We start from the raw sequence: 21,136 nt of genomic DNA on the forward strand, positions 1-21,136 counted from the left end.
CTTAATTTAACTATAGATGCTTCATGACTTATGATGGGGTTATAGCCAGATAAATCCATCTCAAGTTGAAAATGCGTTTAATACACCTAACCTACCAAACATCATAGCTTAACTAGACTTAAACATGCTCAGAACACTTACATTAGCCTATGGTTGAGCAAAATCATTGAACACAAAGCCTGTTTTATAATAAAGTATCGTATATCTCATGTAATTTATTGAACACTGTGCTGAAAGTAAAAACAGAATTGTTGAATGAGTACTTGAAGTATGATTTCTGCTGAAGGCATATCACTTTCTCACCATTATAAATTCAACCATCATAAGTCAGGGACTGTCTGTAGTTAGTTTCAGACTTACTTCTAGACAAAATACTTTTTATGTTGTGTGGTTCTCTTCCATCTCTCATAGAGGATGCTAATTGGCAAGGAAATGCTTAAGAAATATGTAAGCCAAAGGAGTGGCAGAAAAAAACTCATTCAGTTATACAAGGTAGTCATCAAGCAAGGAGCCCACCTTTGCATAATGGAGAATTCGGGACAGTTTCATGAACTGACAACAAAGATTTCTCCAATCCTTGCTTAGTTCATAAAGTTATTCATCAGTTTAAGTTCATTAACAGTACTAACTAAAGTGCAAGGCCCTCAAAATTACTTGTCTTTCCTCCATCAGTTTAAGTCTTGCAAGGCCAAGCAGATAACAGAAATGAGCAATGTGGACTCAGTAGAGACTGGCAAATTGTGAAGCATATGGAAAGGAAATAGCCTCTGCCTAGCTCTTACAAGCTGGGGGCAGGGGAGAATGAAGACACAATGTAACTAGCTAAGCTCACTTTTGCAGAGATGCCAGAAATCCAAAAATTGATGCAAATTATAAATTTATAAATTTGACAATTCAAAATCATGGAAACACATCTGGGGCTGCTAATGTGAGAGCTTTACCTAAGAACGAGAAACCACTTTAGGGTTTAATAAACGGGAAAGGGTAAACCATGGAAGGTTACCAGTTTCAGGGACACCTGTAGTTTCTCTTAACAGTTTCTACTTACCAGTGAGCAAATGGTCACTGATTTCAGAGGTATGTGTCATATAGAAGAATGAATTTACATCAGAAACAGAGAGGTCAGCATCTGATTGCAGGTTCTGAAGAGAATGCTACAGTCAGTGGGATGAACAATGATAGGGGAATCAGATTGGAATTCCCACTAGTTAAGCTATAGAAACCTAAGTGAATCACTCAACCTCTCGTGAAGAGTCTTTCTCATTTGTGAATTTTAGATTAAAAAATACCTGATTTACCTGAGCCACAGCTTTATCATAATAGACAGTGAACAGGAAATAAAAATAAAAGTTTCATTACAGAAGTGCGTAAGAGAATTCACATTCTGATCCCCTCCAGAACTGAGGTCCAAAATTCAGAAGGAATTAGAACTTCAGTGTGCATTCTGAGAAGAAACACAAAGGCATAGAGGATGGAAATAAGAATACTGAGGAATGGTGAAGTGGACAATGTCCGTGCTCTCTGCCCAGAGCCCTCGGGAACCGGTTTTTATCATTTCTGTGTGCCGTTCACTCATTATATGCTTGTGAACATATTGAATCACATACCCACCAGTGCCGTAAAGATACAAGCCCCAAAACCTGCAGCGTGACTCACTCTCTTGATATTCAAGTGCGTGCTCCCCTTTATTGAGTGTGCACTTTTGCTTTGCTATAAATCTCAGTTCTTTCACTATTTTCAGGCATATCTTGAATTCCTTCTCACCTAAGAGCCTGGACACCAGCTAAGGTTGAGGTTGCACTGACATTTGGGGACCTCGTCCAGCCCATCAGTATCATCAGAATGCTCTTTTCCCAGTGGTACCAATGTAGTGATATGAAAAAGCAAATTTCCTGCCCTGCCATGCATTAGTAATCCACTAGGCCACTGAATATTCAGTGTCTAGGTTTCAGGGAGGGTCCTGTGGCACATTTGTGATTTGCAAAGGTAACTATGGATGGTAGATTTTCAAAGGATTTGCCTTTGCCAAAGAAATATAATAAAGAAAATTCCATTAAAAAAGGATACAATAGGACACAGGGAGAAAGTGAAAAGCAAAAAAGATGAGTTTTTCCAATAACAGCCTTTCTTGTCTTCTTAAGGGAAGCTGGAATACTTGAGGGCCATCTGCAGGAAAATTTATTCCAATTAAGCAAGTCTTTTTTAGCATCTTTATGCTTGTGTCTGCGAGCAAAACCTTTGAATGGTGGTATAATTCTCTGCCCATAAGTGTTTTAATTAATAGCACCTAGCTTAATTCTAAGCTCATAGGCACTCAAAAAATAAGTAAATGATTGTTTCAAAAGAATTGTATCACTTGGACTTAAAAGAACTCTCAGAGAAACTGATGCTTAAAGAGGTTAAGTAACCATCTCAAAGGCATATAGCTGGGAAGTTATGGAATCCAGATTTGAATCCAAATGTGTTTAAGAAGCACACACTCTTTCTCCTGATTGTGGAGATAGGACTAATAGGGGCACAATATCATGGTCAAGAGCACGGGCTCAAGGGAGTGTTCAGTGTGGCAGACTCCACGCGTTTGAATTCTGGGTTCACAACTTAGTAGCTCAGTGATCTTGCTCAGGAAAACAACCTAATCTCTTTGTGCCTTAATTTTAGCATATGTAAAATGGGGATAAGAAAAGTATCTACTTCAAAGCCGCATTTCAAGTATTAAAGGAGTTAACATGTGTAAGGAACTAAAACAGTGCCTGATATGTAGTGAGCCCTCAGTGGATCACTTCAGCTATTTTACATGATTATTGGAGTCAGGGAATACATTTCATCCAGTAATAAAACCTTCAATTTACATTATAAGTTGTTACGTGCTGGATCTCTTGAAAACATAACGCACGATGAGAGAGTAGAGGACAGTGACTGAAAATCATCACAATCTTCCTTTGCACAAGAATGATGCATTACTATCATCTCCATCACCACCTCATTTTCATTATCTTCACCACCAATTCCATTTCATCACACATTTGCTTCATGTCTCACTTACAGTCACAAACTTCTTTGATAGACAAGAAAGGGACCCATGTTGAGATCTACATTCTCAAATCAGGTTAAGAAGGACAGAGATGCTTATTTCACTGTCTATAAGTTTATACCTGATTCTTTCAACCAGGGAGACAGCCTGACACATGGAGAAAGCACGAGTCAAAGGTCAAATGCATCCACCTGCAGGTCCTGTCACTGACCACTTAGCATCCCATAATATCACTGAACCTCAGTTTGCTCATATGTAAAATAAAATTTTAAAAAATAGAAAATGTAGGTAGCATGTCTAGCTCAGATGGCTCTAGTCCCTTACTGTGACCCAACCATTTCTAATTTGGCACAAGTTACTATAAAAGACAAGTGTGATACTTACCCAGCAGGGCAAATACCATCATCACAAAGGTGGTTTTCCCAGGGTAAGGCTTATCCATTGCACTCTGGATGTACAAACTCCTGCAATTTCCCCAAATATGGGAAACTCGACTGCATCATTTGTTGTCATGGGGACTGCATTTGCACTTTCCCCTACTTTTAAAAAAAGAAGACAAGCGCAATTCAGATAAGTAAAATAGAATTAATTAAATGCACGAAAGAGAGGAATAACCAAATACTTTGAGAGCTGAGCTAGTTCCTATAATTAGGCAATATTCATGACTCTGAGCCTCCTGGAAGTGAGGGCAAAAATGGAAATAAAAGAGTTTCCCCAAAAGGAAGAAGCATACCAATGCTTCAAAAGAAATAAAATCTAAACTGACAACAGGTAACGAGATATTTCTCATGTAAAACCTTATAAGGATAACATTGAGTGCCATGATAGATAGGTCTTCTGACATCAGTTTCATTTAAAAAATGCAGGCCAGATTTTTACTTGGATGCTTTAATAAGGAACTTGGATAACAACTGAGAGGTTAACATCAAAATCCATTTCAGTTCAAGTGATTCTGGAGGGGATTAAGCTGATATGGTCTCAGAATGATGTCTGACAGTAATTAAACATAATACAAGTGCAGAATCAGGAAAGCATAACCACTCTGAGTGCTATGGAATAAGAAATTTTTTATAGGAATTCAACTTTACACAATTGTGGAAGGTGCTAGAGAATAAGGGTCCAAAAACGGGAGTTGGAGAATCAGGGGAAGGTCATCAGCCAGGCCTCCTGGAGCACTGACACCAATCGACACATCAGAGGTCCCAGGAGAACTTAGAAGCCAAGCATGCCTAACAACCAGAGTGGGCCCCTAGCCGAGCTGGTGGAGGAGTTTATGGAAGTTCTTGCCACTTCACAGATGGTGCCTTTGTGAGTTTGCAGCCAAGAATCCAGTGGTCAGCCTGGAGTTGCCCTTGGTCAACAGGGCTAGGAGTTAATAGGGAGAGTTGGACATGAGGTTGTGAGAGGCAGTGGTAAATCAGAACCCACCTGTGCACCTGTCTCTCTCTGCAAATGACAACCATGACCTTCAGACATTGTGGCTGTGTCCTCGCATTGATTCTTCAAACCACCACAAAGTTCTCTTTGGCCAACTGCAGTCTAGAAACACACAAAGAAAAGGATTCTGGCAAACTTAGTAACAGTGGAGCCAAGAGTTTCCTGAAAAAAAAAAACCATGCAGAACTGCATTCCAACCAGCGAAAAGGAAGAAAGAGAAAAAAACGGAGAAATAAGCTAAGGGTGCCTTCCTCCTTTCTCATAGGATGGTTTTTGGAAGCTGCTCTTGGCATTTCTTATCTCATTTCAATGGCCAGCAGTTAAATCATTCTGTGGCCATATATCATCCTGGTTTTCAGGTAAAATTTCAGGATGTGGCAAAGAAGCCCCAGATAACTGCGTGCTTTAATGCTTGACCTAACCAAAACCTCTGGACTGCATTGAAACTGATTCACCTTCCATGGCCTGTCTGGATCTAGCCAAGTCAAAAGATATACTTGAACAAAAGTGACTAACACAATGGCAACCCAGTCCAAAATGAGGCTTCTAATGAGAGGGTGATAATACTGGGTGGGGCTGAAATACTTGGTCTTCTAGTCAGTAATATGATTATGCTTATAATAATATGATAATTTTACTGAGGATTTACTCTATACAAGGCACTGTGTATGTTTTATCCTATTTAATTCCCACAATACTAAAAGGGTTCACAAAAGACTGTATGGAGTCACCATAAGTTTAAAATCTTGCTCTAAGTCACACCTAGATTGCTAACAAGGACCAATCTAGGTCTTGAACTCTGACCTGTCTGACTCTATCACACTCACCCTCATTTTCCTTGTCTCCTCCCACACTGATGTTTAGAAAAGCAACAGAGCAAAGTGCTTAGCATGAAGGAGAGGCATTATGCAAATTTTAACTCTCAAAGGTATTTTCAATTTGCCCAACTATATCACCAGTACTGGCTTTTACCTGGTGTGTAGCTATAATCTGCAAGTTGCGTATTAACTCCATTCCAGAGATGATCTCATGGTTCAAGATTGCTGCTCTGGCTCCAGCCATCAGCAATAGCTCTCAGCTAATGCAGGTGGCATCACCCTCCCCACTTCCTCACCCTTCCAGGGTTGCATAATAGTAAGATGAGTAATTTGCTTAGAGCTCCCACACACTTTGCAAATAACATCCTGAGTTTCAGAATTCATGTCAGTTTGCCTGTGAGGCTAAACACTTGAAGTGTTCCTCCTTCAAAGTCACATAAACCATAAACCCAGTCCATGAGAGTTGGTCTTTTGGCCAGGACCTTATATACCTATTGATCTAGCCACTTAAAGACATCTTTGTTAATATATTGTTCCTAACGCTGTTGGGTAATTGAGGTCCTTGTTTTTCAAATGTTTATTTATTTATTATTTTAATAGACAAATTGAAACTTTAATTGACAAAGTAAAATTGTATATATTTTATATCATTTTGAAATATGTGTGTAATGTAGAATAATTAAATCTAGCTACTTAACAGATGCATTACCTCACATAATTACCATTTTTGCATGTGTTGAGAGTGCTTAAAATCTACTCATTTAACAATTTTCACAAAGGACATGAACAGATACTTTTCAAAACAAAACATATATGCAGCCAATGAGCATATAAAAAAGCTCAATATCATTGATTGTTAGAGAAATGCAAGTAAAACCACAAAGAGGTACGATCTCATACCAGTCAGAATGACTATGACTACAAAATTTTTAAATAACAGATGCTGGTGAGGTTGTGGAGAAAAAGGAACACTTATACACTGCTGGTTGGAATATAAATCAGTTGAACCACTGTGGAAGACAGTGTGGCAATTCCTCAAAGACCTAAAAACAGAACTACCACTGGACCCAGTAATCTCATTACTGGATATATACCCAAAGGAATATAAATCATTCTATTATGAAGACACATGCATGTGTATGTTAATTGCAGCACTATTCACCGTAGCAAAAACATGGACTCAACCTAAATGCCCATCAATGATAGACAGAACAAAGAAAATGTGGCATATATACACCAAGGGATACAAGCAGCCAAAAATAAAACCACAAAATCAAAAACAAAAAAAAAAAAGATTATGTCCTTTGCAGGAACATGGATGGAGCTGCTGGAGGGAGCTGGAGGCCATTATCTTTAGCAAACTAATGCCAGAACAGAAATCCAAATGTCACATGTTCTCACTTACAAGTGGGAGCTAAAGAGAACACATGACACAGAGGGGAACTACACACACTGGGACCTATTGGAGGGTGGAGGGTGAGAGGAGGGAGAGGATCAGGAAACATAACTAATGGGTATTAGGCTTAATACCTAGGTGATCAAATAATTTGTACAACGAACCCCCATGACAGGAGTTTGCCTATATAACAAACCTGCACATGTACCCCTGAACTTAAAAGTTTAAAAAAAGGATACAACATGATTAATTATAGTCACCATATTGTACAATAGATCTCCTGAACTTATTCCTCCTATCTAACTAAAATTTTGTACCTTAAGGTCTGTGTTTTATTGTTCATGTATTAGGCTCTGGTGAACAGGTAGAATTTTTTTTTTTTATTTTGAGATGGAGTCTTTCTTTGTCACCCAGGCTGAAGTGCAATGGCACAATCCTGGCTCACTGCAACCTCCGCCTCCCGTGTTCAAGCGATTCTCCTGCCTCAGCCTCCTGAGTAGCTGGGATTATAGGCGTGTGCCACCACGCCCAGCTAATTTTTGTATTTTTAGTAGAGACAGGGTTTCACCATGTTGGTCAGGCTGGTCTCGAACTCCTGACCTCATGATCTGCCCACCTTGGCCTCCCAAAGTACTAGGATTACAGCCATGAGCCACTACGCTCAGCTTAGAATTTTTTCCTGATTGTGAAATTATAGCCTCTTTTTCTACTAATGGGTTCAAACTACCAATGATCTGGTCTGAAGCAGGTTAAAAGAGTCATAGTTTTGGTTTTGCATCCTCCATAGCACCATTATCCAAAAATGATGACCAAAATCATCAAAATAGACCCTTAGCAAAGATTCCAAGAACTCCTAAAGACAGACCAATTTTCAAAATAAAATCTGTCAGATGCATTTTGCTTTATTTTGTTTATGAGTAAAGAAGCATCTAATAAGTCAAACTTCTGGTAGGGGAGGGGCATCTGTTGGCTAAAAGCAACATATATGTTAAGTCCAAAGCCTGTGCCAGGTGCTTTGAACCTACCTTTGCTTTAAAATATCTGATGAATATTTAAGGATGGCTACATCACAGGTTTGTTCTAGTTCACCTCTACTATATGAACAAACCATCACAGAGACGGAATAATTCTATCTCTAGTCTTCCATGTTTTTTCCCTCTAACATTTCACTAAACTATACCAATTAATATTTATACCACATTATTTGAGTGTGGCCTGTGTATTATGAGTATTTATTTTGGGACCACTTTAAGGAAATTTCCATAGTTACATTGTTGTGTGGTCAATTTATTGATGCTCATTAAAACCAATGTAACTGGAAAAGTATTTTTACTTTCTATAACTAACTCAGCTGCTTTCCCTAAAGAGTGCCTCCTACTAACTCCAGAGCAAAAGTACTCCTGAGTATCTTTATGGGTTTGATATGTAGGTTTGGGACTGGAAATTTGAGGGGGTCTTGAGTTCCATGTCTCAGTTAATGAAATTCTTTCCAGACTAGCCAATCAGCACACAGAAAGCCCAGCAATAAAGGCAAGTAAAAATGAGTAATCTCCAGAAACTTTCAGATGCCACGGGGAGGATTAAGATTTCTCCAGGCCAAGCCCAGTTAGGGTTTGGAACAACTCAATTCAGGTCCCAAGGACTTTAATAAAATCTTCTGATCTCTGGGTCCTTTTTATTTATACATATATTCATGCCTGCTTATTTAAAACCCAAAATAACCCTGTGGACCAGATAGCTCATGTATTATTTTTGATAAAAACCTGGGTACCAAAAGGTTTTGCAGTTCGTCTATCACCATTTTGATAAGGGCGACAATCTGTGTCCCAAGATCCTTTAATATTCTTGTCATCAAACCCAGAGACTTTTCCAAAATCAGAATATGAAAAACAAGAGGTAGAACACAAGGTGACTTTCAAGTGCTTGCATTTCCAAGTGATGATTGTTGGAAATGTGATTGTAAGTCTGTACTGTGCTTTTTAATAACTTGATTGTGAAGCTGGAAAGACACTTCCTGCCTCTGCTTGGTGGTCTCGTTAGATTACCGTTCTCCTCAATGTTGGCAATTTATTGCAGTTTCCTTTTCCTATCTTCACACCATTCATTCCAATGCAGGGAAAAGATTTCAAAAACCACTGCAATGCTCCCATTAGTATTAAATCTTACACTTTAAATTTAAGATATTTAATATCAAAGCTGTGAAACTGCCAGATGGATAGATTTTTCTTATTGATTATACATTTAATAATTTTCTGAGAAACTACATATTTATTTCTGTTAAGAATGATTGGATTGAAGATAGCTTAAAGAAAAAAACAGCCCAAATTCCACCACTATGCAATACATTCATGTAACAAACTTGCACATGTACCCCTGAATCCATGAAAATAAAAAATAAGACATTTTTAAAGACCTATTTCTTTGGTTAGTGTTCTTATAATAACAGAGTAAAACCTTATTTTTAAGTTGTGATTTCTTCCACATGCAAAAAAAATATTCTTTGTTGTATCAGCTAATTTATTCTCATCCTATTCATTTTAATAATTTTTTCTCATACTTGGAACATATCATTACATAAAATAATCACCTTTTGCCCAGGATAAAGTAATAAAAGAATTAGAAGAAACTTAGCCCAAAATTTATGCACAGACATTTGGAGTATTTCCATCTTGTGAACTTCAGATTTATTTTCATCCTGGCCTCTTATTTTGAAATTGCTTCTCAGAGTCATCACATTTGTGCCTGTCTTCATGGTAAATTGTTTTTAGCATAGCAATATTCTCAGATCAATTGCTGGTGGTAGTAATGTTAGTATCAATCATGTACAAACACGTAATGGCTGGGAGACAAATGAGATCTACCTCTCCTTCTTCTTTTAGCCAGGTACAATTTGCTCTTCTGAAAGATGTCTTTACTACAAAGTAATGTCCTGGGAAGTCTGAAAACACATCAGTTAGGCACTAAGAATTCTTTCAGCCCACCTGATCTGCAGAGGTAGGAAGGTTCATCTCTGTGAACTGGCCAAAACCATGGACAAATCCTCCATACTACTGTACCAGATGGTGGTTCTGAGTGCTGTCATGGAGAAGGGTCCTATAACTTCTATCCTGCCTTCTTAAGCCTTCATATTTTTCTCCTTCAGTAAGTCCTTCTCCTCTTCCTCCTCCTCCTTGTTCTCCTCCTCCTCCTCTTCCACCTTTTCCTTTTTTGTAATTTCCTAGCCCTTAGATATTAGGATTTCCTGGTTGTTCACAATTTGAATTCTAGTTGTTTGGCCCTGAGGACTTTTCCCAAAATTGCTAATGGATTTTGCAATTTTTTCCTTGCCTCTTAATATGACTTTCCTTTGTATTATTTCTTTTGCCCAAATATATGTCACATTTTTGTTCTTCTAAGTTGTGTTCTTTTGTTTTGTTTTGTTTTGTTAATGTTGGCTACTGTGTTCACCCAGCCAGCCTCTCAGAAGGCTGTTTTCGTTATATTCATTACAAATGCTATACTTAAATATGTCATAATTTGAATGTAAATGTATCCCATGTATAGCATGTGTCATATTTTACATAGGTGATATGTCAGTCAGGATGTCAGCATGAAAGAGTTGGTTTACACAGATGGAGTAATTGAGGAGAGTTTATTGAGGGACTACTTACAAATGTATGGAAGAATAAAGCAAATGAAGCATAGTGAAGTCCATGGGACTAGCAACAGACTGGAGTTATTATCCTGTTAGGCCTAAAGAGACAAGGGAATCGCAAGGTTAATGGAATCTGGAGAGGGCTCCCTGATGGGAGCTACAGCATTTGGGACAGGAATGAAGTTAGTATGTAATGAGCCAGCAGGAAGGGAGCCTGGAAAATGAAAATCCTGAGATGACTCTCCCACCCAACTCTCCAAGTTTTTAAACAGCACTTCCTGTTGGCTGAATCCAGTGGGAGGCCATAAAGCAATGAATCTCATTGATGTGGTCCATAAAAGCCAATCTCCAGGCACAGCACACAGTGGAGAACCATGGAGAGGAGATCTGAAGGGAAAACAGAAATAACCAGACACATATAGTATGCATTGTTGGATCTACAAAATAATGTTGAAAAATTGCAGAGGCATTATAAACCCAATATGATCTATATTGTAGAACCCAATTTATCCATCTTGACCACTTGGTACTTATAACAAGTGACCGATCTTCAGGGGTATCTTGTTCAGATACTTTGTCCTTTCTTGAGGATTAAAGCCAATTATTCATCATGAGATTCCTCACTTAATGCCACTCACCACTCAAAACATTAGACAAACATGAATAGGTAATCATCATTGTCTAACACTAGCATAGCTTGGAAAAACCTTCAGGTGAATATATTCAGCCATACGTGAAAAAGTAACATCATGTTCTACCAAAATTTTTTCCTCAATTTATTTGATGATTTATAACAGCTTTCAAAACTCCCCTTGATTGAGGTTGAACATAACCCTTAAAATCTGAAAACAGCCACAGTGCTGTGGTTTTTGACGAATCACCCCAGCTAAAAGTCGCAAGCTCATGCTTCTTATTTATTCATCTGTTCTTGCCAAGGAAATTTGCCAGTTCCTCCTGGTGCATGTCTCCTGGGAAAAATGAGAGGAGAAATAATAAGGGCACCTTGAAGAAACAATGTAATTATACATAAAGTACTGTAGGCAATGATGAAAGTTTAGATGATTTTGCCATCTCATGTGGAATTAAGAACAAGAGCCCTCCTTTCCCTGACAGTGGAAAAAAAGATATGAAGACACATTCTGGCATAGATATGTATCTTTTTAAATATTTACTTTTAATCACCATTTTAATCCTGGCATTTATATACAGCTACATGGTAAAATGACTGACTACCCTCATGAAGGCTGAACCCATGATTTGGCTATGTCACCCCCATACTCTAGTAAGCTGAGTCAACCCATCATCAACAAGTCACCAGATACAAATTAGTGACATGTTTATGCTATTGGCTAATAGTTAACATTGCTGGTGGGCCCAAATGGATGAAAGGTCCTTCTTAACATCTACAAATAAATAACCAATTCATCAAATGTCACTCTCTCCACCTGGCACTTAGAGGATACATTAGTATAGCACTGTACCGTTTACAACATTTTAGCTTTTTAGTTAACACCTTTCAATATACTCCTGCTTCATAAATTGTCCCTCACCCTAACGCATTGTTCATTTTAATGAACAGATATTGTAATAGACATCTGTTGTTTTTATCTGGCCAACATCCTCGCACCTTTCTCTGGAAAAGAGCCCCCATATTTTCCTCTGTCTAATAAAAACTTCTCCTTTCTTAGTCCACGTGGTTTAGCTTAGTCTAACATCCCATGTCAGCTCCAGAAGGCACAACACACAGGCCTGGCCAGGTAGGTGATTTCAATACTTGAACCCAATTGGGAAAGAATTGGTCACATGCTACAAGCCAAATTAATGAACTGCTATTCCAAAATTTTATAAACATTACAGGGGAAAAGAAACTGTCCTTTGGGGTTAAGCCATCAAAGAGGGTAATGGACTGTACAAGTGAAGATGGTGAAAGCTCTGCATCCAGCCATACCTGAATCTGTAGCCACCTCTGGACTCTTGAAGGATGTGAAACCAGAAATTTTCTTCATTGCTAAAGCCAGTTAGAGTTGTAGTTCTATCCCTTATAACCAAAAGAAAGAATTCTGATTAATGCAAGCAGGAAACTACAATCTGGAACGTGTCCAAAAATCTAAGGATAACATAACTAAATTCTGTTACCTATACTCAGGGCTTCATATGTTTGTATTATAGTTGAGTCTGAGCTGATCCAATTTTGAAAAAGATAAGCCTTCCTTCTGTTGTCATCACCTTGAACATTGCCATTTGTGTCAGATTCAGCCCCCAGCAATGTTTACCCAGCCATTCTTAAGAAAATATCCAAAAGCACGCCCACTCTAATCCTCCAGTACTCTAGGGGGAGAGTGGTTCATTTTTCCACGCACAAATGAGATTATTAAAAGTTTTTTTCCTCAACATTTTAGAACAACACTCCCCACGTGTATTGTAGATATTAATCTTAAAAAATCAACCTTTTAAAATGGTTCCTGAGCCAATTATTTAAATTATACTAACTTGTGAAAATACAGTTTTTAATAAAAATATCTGTAGATGGTGGACCTTGCTTGGTATGTAGTTTAGATTACTGTTCAGCAAATATTCTCTTCCTTCACCCTCCCTATAAACAGTGTTGTGCTTGGCCATGTGATTTGCTTTGGCCAATACATTAGTAAACATGATGCAATGAAAGCCTTATTGTTTTTGCATGGCTTGGCTTGTATTTTAAGCTCCAGTATTAAGCCATGATAAGAGCACATCTTGGGTAGGTAGCTGCTACCACTTTAGCCTGGGCTACAGAAAAAAATACGTGTGGAACAGACAAAAACCAAACTCAGCCTGGAACCTAGCTGAGCCAACCTGTAGCATGAAGTAAAACTACTCAGCCAATCCCATTCTAGATCAGCCAAACCACAGAAAACTGTAATGTGAGAATAAAATACTTATTGTAAGCTATTACAGTTGAGATGATTTTTTCCACAGCACTACAGGGGCACTATGTGACTGCTATACTTTGTATAAATGCACTTCCATGCTTCATGTGCTATTGTATAGCTCATGCAGCCAGTATTCCTTAAGAGATAGGAGATGCACAAGAGAAGTGGGTCCTTGATCTAAAATATTATCATTGAATGTCAGCCCTTAATTTGATCTCAGACACAGTCTAAGCAAATAATCCCCATCCCAATTTACGTTGAGACCAAGAGGGTAAAATGGCTTCCTTCAGGTCACATGACTAAAATGACCTAGAGCCGATGTCAAACAAAAGAATCTTTACTTCCAGCCTCACGATCTTCCCATAATGCCACTCTAACCTTTCTTGGGCATTTATAGATAAATTCCTACTTTACTTTAACATCTCACTGTCCTTGCATTGATAATGCTGGTTCCTCTAAGGACTAGCTTATAGCAAAATGCAGAACATAAAAACTAATGATATTGGACATTTGCAAAGGTTTTCACTACCAGAGAAGGGAGGTAATGCCAATTTGTCTATTTCTTGTCCTCAGAGGTAGGCAAAGAGTAGCTTTGGCCAAGACTGCTTCCATTTCTTGCAAGTCTGTATTCTGAAAGTCTGAGTTTATTTTTTTCATCTATGCTAATAATTATTTAGAGAATATACTTCTATTTTCATCTTTTTGAATGTGTTCTATTAAATACATTATTTTTAGAAGAAAAAAGAACTATTGGATACTAGGTTTAATACCTTGGTGATGAAATAATCTGTACAGCAAACCTCCATGACACTAGTTTACCTACACAACAAACTTTCACATGTACCCCGAACCTGAAATAAAAGTTAAAATAGTAACAATAACTGAAAAAAATCGCTATAGCAAAATGAGCTGAGACCCTGTAGATCGTTTAAACCAGAAGTCATAAATTCAGATGACTTTAGGGTGAAAAAAAATCTCTATAGCAACATGAACTGAGACACTGTAGATTGTTTAAACCAGAAGTCATAAACTCAGATGACTTTAGGGTGAGAAAAGTAAAACACATGAGTCAGGAGGCGGGATGAGGATTCTTGTGAACTGAGCATATCAGGCCTTGTTACATGGGATGGGGAGAACAACAGCTACTAACTAGCTAATTGTGACCAAGTTGCCAAATCTTTGGTTATTCCAAAAGAAGTCACATCTCTGAATTTTTACGGGAAATAATAAATTTTTAAAGGATTGTGACTATTTTTATTGACACCACATTTCCTACAAAACATACCTGTGAACTGGATGTCACTGGTATGTAATTTCTGGCATAAATTAATGTACAGGGAATAACACTGCAATAAACATGGATGTTCAGATGTCTCCTCAACATACTAGTTTCATTTTCTTTGAATACATATAACCAATAATTGGATTCGTGGATCACAGGGACGTTTTATTTTTAATATTTTGGGGAACGTCCATATTGTTTTCCATAATAGCTGTACTAATTTACATTCCTACCAACAATGTATACGAGTACTCATTTCTCTACACCCTTGCTAGCAATTGTTATTTTTTGTCTTTTTGACATTTACCATTCTCACTGGGATAAGGTGGTATTTTGTCATGGTTTTAATTTGCATTTCTGTGATGTTCGTGATGTTGAGCGGTTTTTCATACATCTGTTGGCCATATATATGTCTTCTTTTGAGAAATGTCTGTTCAGTCCTTTTGTCCATTTTTAAATTAGTTTATTTGATTTTTTGCTATCGAGTTGAGTTCCTTATATATTCAGAATATTAACCCTTTGTCAGACACATAGTTTGAAAATATTTTCTCCCATTCTGTAGGTTGTTTCTTCACTCTATTGTTTCTTTTGCTGTGCAGAAGCTTTTTAGTTCAATGTAATTTTTTTGTCTGTTTTTGCTTTTGTTGCCTGTGCTTCTGAGCTTTTATTGAAAAAATTCTTGTCTAGCCCAATTTCAAGATGCATTCCACCTATATTTTCTTCTAGTAGTTTCAGGTCTTACAATTACATCTTTAATACATGTAGAGTTGATTTTTTTAGATGCTGAGAGATTGGAGACTAGTTTCATTCTTCTGCATGTGGATATCCAGTTTTCCCAGCATCGTTTATTGAAGAAACTATTGTTTCCCCAACGTGTGTTCTTGGCACCTTCATAAAAAATGGTTTGGCTATAAATGCATGAATTTATTTCTGGGTTCTGTATTCTGTTCCATTGGTCTATGTGTATGTTTTATGTCCATCAACAGGTTAGTGGACAGACAAACGGTTAGTGCTATCGGTCATGCAATGAATACTAACCAACAATAAAAAGGAATAAAATATTGTTACACATTACACCATGGAAAATTTCAAAATAACTGTGCTGAGTGACAGAATCCAGACCAAAAACAAGTACACATTATGTTATTCCCTTTATATAACATTCAAGAAATATGCAACTTCATCTATAGTGGTATAAAGCAAAGCAGTGGCAGACTGAGGATGGGTGGTGTGAAGGGGTGGGAGAAGTGTGGGAGGGAGCCATAGGAAAATGGCATGAGAAATCTTTTGGAGAAAATGGATATATTCATTATCCGACTGCAGGGATTATTTCACAGGTGCATACATATATCAAAACTAGTCAAATTGCAAAACTAGTCAAACTTCACAGTTTACTATGTGTTAACTATACCTTAACAAAGCTGTTTTGAAAAATTAAAAAGAAATTAATGCATAGTGCATGTGTTATTAGAACTTTAAAATAATCTAACTAGGTCCTATATTAATTATAATATCTGGATTGTAGGATTTTAAAAGAGAAAATAAATCTACAAACTAGGATTGAGTGACTAATTCTAGAAATATCTGTTTGTAAGGGTGTACTTTTTGGTTCACTCCAGTATCATAAGACAATAAAGTAGATATCATATAGTGAAATTCCCTAAAAATAGACAATGCCATGTTTTGCCAAAACATCTATGAAAGTATAGAATATTTTCAAAAGAGTGGAAAATATCTGCGAGCACAGCCATAAATTTATAACTGTTCCTCTAGCATGTTAAGTAACATACATCAATTTATCTACTCGGGGTAGGTCGTTCAAACTGATACTAAATAGTGTATAATTATCCAAAGCATTCAGATCAAAGTAAGTAGTTTCCTAGAATCTTATGTTTCATTATAATGGGCAGAGTTTACCTTATAAAATTAGTGTACACCTTTGAATGTGTTAAATTTTATTTTACACATAAAATTTTTATCTTTTAAAATTCCTGTTTATATTTGCTAACAAGGCATATACTTTGTTCTCTCTGAATTATTTCTGAGTAATAAGTAGTTTGAGAAATACAAAAAAACTCCTTGTTGAAGATAATTTCCATAATTATTTAAAAAGTAAATTGAGAAAGATTTACTATGGTTTTTAAAAGATCATGAAAAAGGAAAGAGAAATAACACAAGGTAGAGAATTCATGAATAGATAATCACTTTCTGCAGACAATAAGCAATGTTCCAATAAACCCTGAGAAATAACTAATTACTTTTCCAAGTGAGCAAACATTATTCTGTAGTCCCGTAGACCTGAAAAGGAATCTAAAGATAGTGAATAGCAATGTGTTCCTAATTTTCAAAAGAAGATTAAAAGGGCCGCTCGTCCTCATTGTTTAGCTGCTTCAAATCCTATCAAAATAATAGAACCTAAATTAGCAAAAGAAGCAAACTTTCACTGTCCTGGAAAATAAGGAAGCGAGAAGTAGCTTTTGTTTGTGAAGAGATGATTGGTCTGAATAAATTGGATGACTTTGATGAAATTACAAAAGGAATATAACCCAAAGCACTGTAGATTCAATGCTTTGATGATAATAAACACTTGAAGCCATATGAATTCTCTTCACTATATTAATTTAAGATGGCTTAAATAATAAAAGTCAGTTGAGAATTTTCAACTGAAGGAAAAACAGAGATAGGTTATTTAAGGAAAAGATACAAGTTGGTGAAAGCTATAGGAATTAGAGGTAGGACCAACTGAATCACAGTGATTTAGAAGTGGGTGCATACTGAGAAACTAAAATTTCCCAAGTATCTGAATTTTTAGTTATAGCAAATGTGAGAGTATATATAAATACTAGAGGAAAATGAGGTGAGTTCTTGGAAAATAAGTATAGTCTGGCGGAAAAAAAAAAAGACTTGATCAATGCTGAGTTCAAAATTGGGCAAAGATCTGTAAAGTGGTAACGATATTTCAGAAAGCCTGCATATGGGCTGGAATGGAGGGAACAGACAGGGCAGGGTCTTTAGGAATAATCCATTGAAAGAGTTGACAGTCAATATGGTTTGGCTCTGTGTCCCCACCCAAATCTCATCTTGAATTGTACTTCCATAATTCCCACATGTTGTGGGAGGGACCAAGTGGGAGGTAATTGAATCATGAGGGCAGTTTCCCCATACTGTTCTCGTGATAATGAATACGTCTCATGAGATCTGATGGTTATTATAAGGGGGAGTTTTCCTGCACAAGCTCTCTTTTGTTGCCTGCCGCCATCCATGTAAGACCTGACTTGATGTTCCTTGCTTTCTGCCATGATTGTGAAGCCTCCCTAACCATGTGGAACTGTAAGTCCAATAAACCTCTTTCTGTTGTAAATTGCCCAGTCTCACATATGTCTTTATCAGCAATGTGAAAACAAACTAATACAACAGTACAATACAACAGTAGAGAATTGTTCCTACCTGATTAATGTACCATTACTGCATTTAAAATGTTTGCAATGAATGCAGCAAAAATGGCAAAGCCCAACCTGATTTTTAACAAGGCTGTATTTTAAATTGTGATTTTCAGTGGTATATACCCTATTTCTCTCCAGATTACACATCCCACACAATTGAAGAGAAATCAACAGAAAAATTAGATCTTTCTCCAGCAGTCCAAAGAATATTCAAAGGTTTGGGGGACTCTCCTATGGCTGCTTCTGGCTTGCTCTGTACCCCCAGTGGTAGGTTTTCCTTGGCATGATGCTCTATGAATCCAAAGTTCTCCTTTTAGAAGTACATCTAAATGTGAGTATCCCAATCATGCCTCAGGTGGTTTCAGTTTTTTAAAAAATCACCCAAGATCTCTTGATTTCTAGTATTAAGCCATAAAATGGGAGAGTTCTAGTCTTGTTTTGCAGGACAACATCTTCAAAGAGACTATAGGGGTCTGTGACACATCTGAGCCAGAACCAAACACCCGACGTCATTGTTACAGATACAAAAGTAAATAAATGAAAAGAAGCTCCAGGAATGGGTGATTTTTATATCTTGTGCTGTCAATCTGTTTGTGTCAGTTATTATTTTTTCAAGTACACAAAACTGATAAATATGAGACCATTTGGGGGAGGTTACACAAAAATAAATATGCCTGTTAGCCACAATATGTTATTAAATAGTATTGTGGTCCTCAGCATTTCTCAAACTATTGATGATGCTTCCTACATTACAGCGTATGTTTTCACAACTCTTTGAAATTATAGACTTTTGGCTCTGAGGTATCTAATCCAACAGTCTCTTTTCACAGATAGAAAGATAGAGACTTTGAGAGGTGCAATATGTTGGCCCACAGCCAAGTGGTATACATACCTAGTACTAGCAGAGCCTGCAATAGGGTCCCTGGCAACAGGCTTCTAGGTCTACCCTCAAAATGTGCTGCTGCCATTCTCTCTACTGTCCACCTTGACTACTGTTATTGGAAAAAGGAGTTTGAGAAATAGTTGTCTAAAAGAGCAATTTGTGTGCACACATGGGTGTGTATTAGCATTTCAAATAACAATGTATCAATAGATATCCAAGGGATAAATACATTTCCTCTTCCACTTGCTTACTACATTGTTGTGTATTGAAAATTTAGTATTTGAATAACCGAAAAAATTATCTTTCCATTTGCTATTCTGTCCTGACAATATTATGATGAGCTGTATTTTATGTAAACCACTAAAGAGGACTTATTTTAATTAGTCATTCAGGTTTTATATCATTTGTGGCCAATTTTTCACAGTTTTAGTTATTTAAAATGTAGCTATATGAGATTCAACATTTACCAGCATTTCGTATTTGGAAACTATTTAAGAAATGAAGTGGCCGGGCACAGTGGCTCACGCCTGTAATCCCAGCACTTTGGGAGGCCAAGGCGGGTGGATCACAAGGTCAGGAGATAGAGACCATCCTGGCTAACACGGTGAAACATGAAAACCTTGTGTTATAATCAAACGGATGGACTATGAGGGGGTAAGCTATTAAACAATAGAGTAACAGAAAGGGGGAACAAAGGCAGAAATGAGCCTCTGAGCAGTAGTGAGCTGAGGGGCCCAGAGTTGATCTGTTTCCCTTTATTAATACTTTCACCATGTTAATACTTTTCCAGAAACCTTGCCTCCACCATGGCCCTAAGTCCTAACAGATAGCTTAATTTTCTTAGAGGAATTCAAATAACAATAATAAATAATGTCATACAGACTTCTAATGTTTTAATAAAAACCTTCAGCAATGCCCACATTTTTATATGACAATTTTTTAAAGGGCTATGAGGGAGCCAACTATGTCAGCAAACAGACATGCTCTGAAGACAGGGTAGTCCATGGCATTCAAAGTGTATTCATTTCTACCGATGGTGCTTTTCTTGCATAGGTTGTGACTTGTGTAGATTTGGACTTCAAGCTAAAATAAAAAGAGAGGAATCTGTGTATACATGAGAGTGTGTGTGTAACGTGTCGATGGTATAGTCTCTTCCTCTCTCTCTGAATTGCATGCACTTAAGCCCCTAAGAAAAGATCTCTTAACCTCTTATCTAAGTAAAGCAGAATTTTGAGCTTTGAAGCTAAATGATACAATGAGATCAGTGTAAATACTCTTTAACACAACAATATTTAAGTAGCTTTGAAACAGTCGTCCTCATTTCGTTACATACAGAACGTTCGTGCTTCCTCCCTCTCAGGCAAGAAGCGGAGTCCGTCGTCAGCAGTTAGCAGAGTCCAGTGCGAGTGCACGTTTCTTAACTGGATAACTTAGTTGCCCCCGCCCCCCGTCGCTGCGCCCGAATTCGCCTCCAGTAGAAGACGTTCAGCGGGCGACTTGGCAAGGCGCCTGGGATCGGTGGCTATGCGTTCCCCAACTAGCACCCTCGCTGTCCTTGTGCAGTGGAACGTCCCCAGGTCTGAGAATGCACCTCCTGCCGTGTCCACCCCGGCCGCGTCTCTCCTGAAGGCAGATCTTGGAGGTGCAGCCAGGACTCCTAGAGGAGCCTCCTCCAGTCACCATCGCGGGTGGGGCGAGCCCGGTCTCCTGCTAGGCTTCCCAGCCGCTTCGCTCCGGACCTGCCTGGAGCCTACAAAAAAGAAGGGCTCGTCCTTGCACTCTCGCCCCCCATGGATCACCCCTAGAAGGTGCTTTCCCCAACCCTCCTGGTGCCAAGGAGAGCAAACCTCCCCGGGGATTTGCCCAAAGTGGTGGGAGGAGGGTTAATACTTGCTTTGTTATTCGGATAAGGGGAGGCAAGTATGCCTTGGGTGTATGTGTGTGTGTTTGAGAGAGAGAGAAAGAGAGAGAGAGGTGTTTTTGCAGCGGGAAACAAGCAGGAAGAGGCACAGAGGCCGGCGCCCCAGCTCCCCTCGGGGCCTCCGAGAGCGGCACACACCGTAATTCCCTTCCCAGAGCCTACAGATTCCCACAAACAATGACATCACTCCGCCGCCGCTGGCCTGATTACAGCTGGGGGGATTTTCCTGGGCGCGCGGCGGGCCAGGCTGAGATGGGGGAGCTCTCCGGTGCTGAAAGGGGCGGGGGCGCAGGTTCGGGCTCGCTGCGCTGCGCTGCGCTGCGCTGCGCCCCCAGAAGGCGGAGGCGGCCGGGCCGGGCCGGGGGTGGGCGGGGGCGGGCCC

General features: G+C 38.4%; 1 long non-coding RNA gene and 1 other non-coding gene across 2 annotated transcripts; one reads left to right on the top strand and one right to left on the bottom strand.

Moving 5' to 3' along the window:
* The first annotated feature begins 3,407 nt into the window (after positions 1-3,407).
* Positions 3,408-3,570, top strand: LOC115931795 (U1 spliceosomal RNA). Its single transcript, XR_004068246.2, has one exon. It is a non-coding gene; the product is annotated as a U1 spliceosomal RNA (small nuclear RNA).
* Positions 3,571-10,386: 6,816 nt separating this feature from the next.
* LOC129528982 (uncharacterized) lies at positions 10,387-20,815 on the bottom strand. The gene is made up of 3 exons (XR_008674339.2): positions 20,040-20,815; positions 12,265-12,354; positions 10,387-11,284 (listed from the first exon to the last, which is right to left on the bottom strand). It is a non-coding gene; the product is annotated as an uncharacterized lncRNA (long non-coding RNA).
* Between the last annotated feature and the right edge of the window lie 321 nt (positions 20,816-21,136).

Source organism: Gorilla gorilla, chromosome 21 (assembly GCF_029281585.2).
Source record: "Gorilla gorilla gorilla isolate KB3781 chromosome 21, NHGRI_mGorGor1-v2.1_pri, whole genome shotgun sequence".
NCBI classification, from domain to species: Eukaryota; Metazoa; Chordata; class Mammalia; order Primates; family Hominidae; genus Gorilla; species Gorilla gorilla.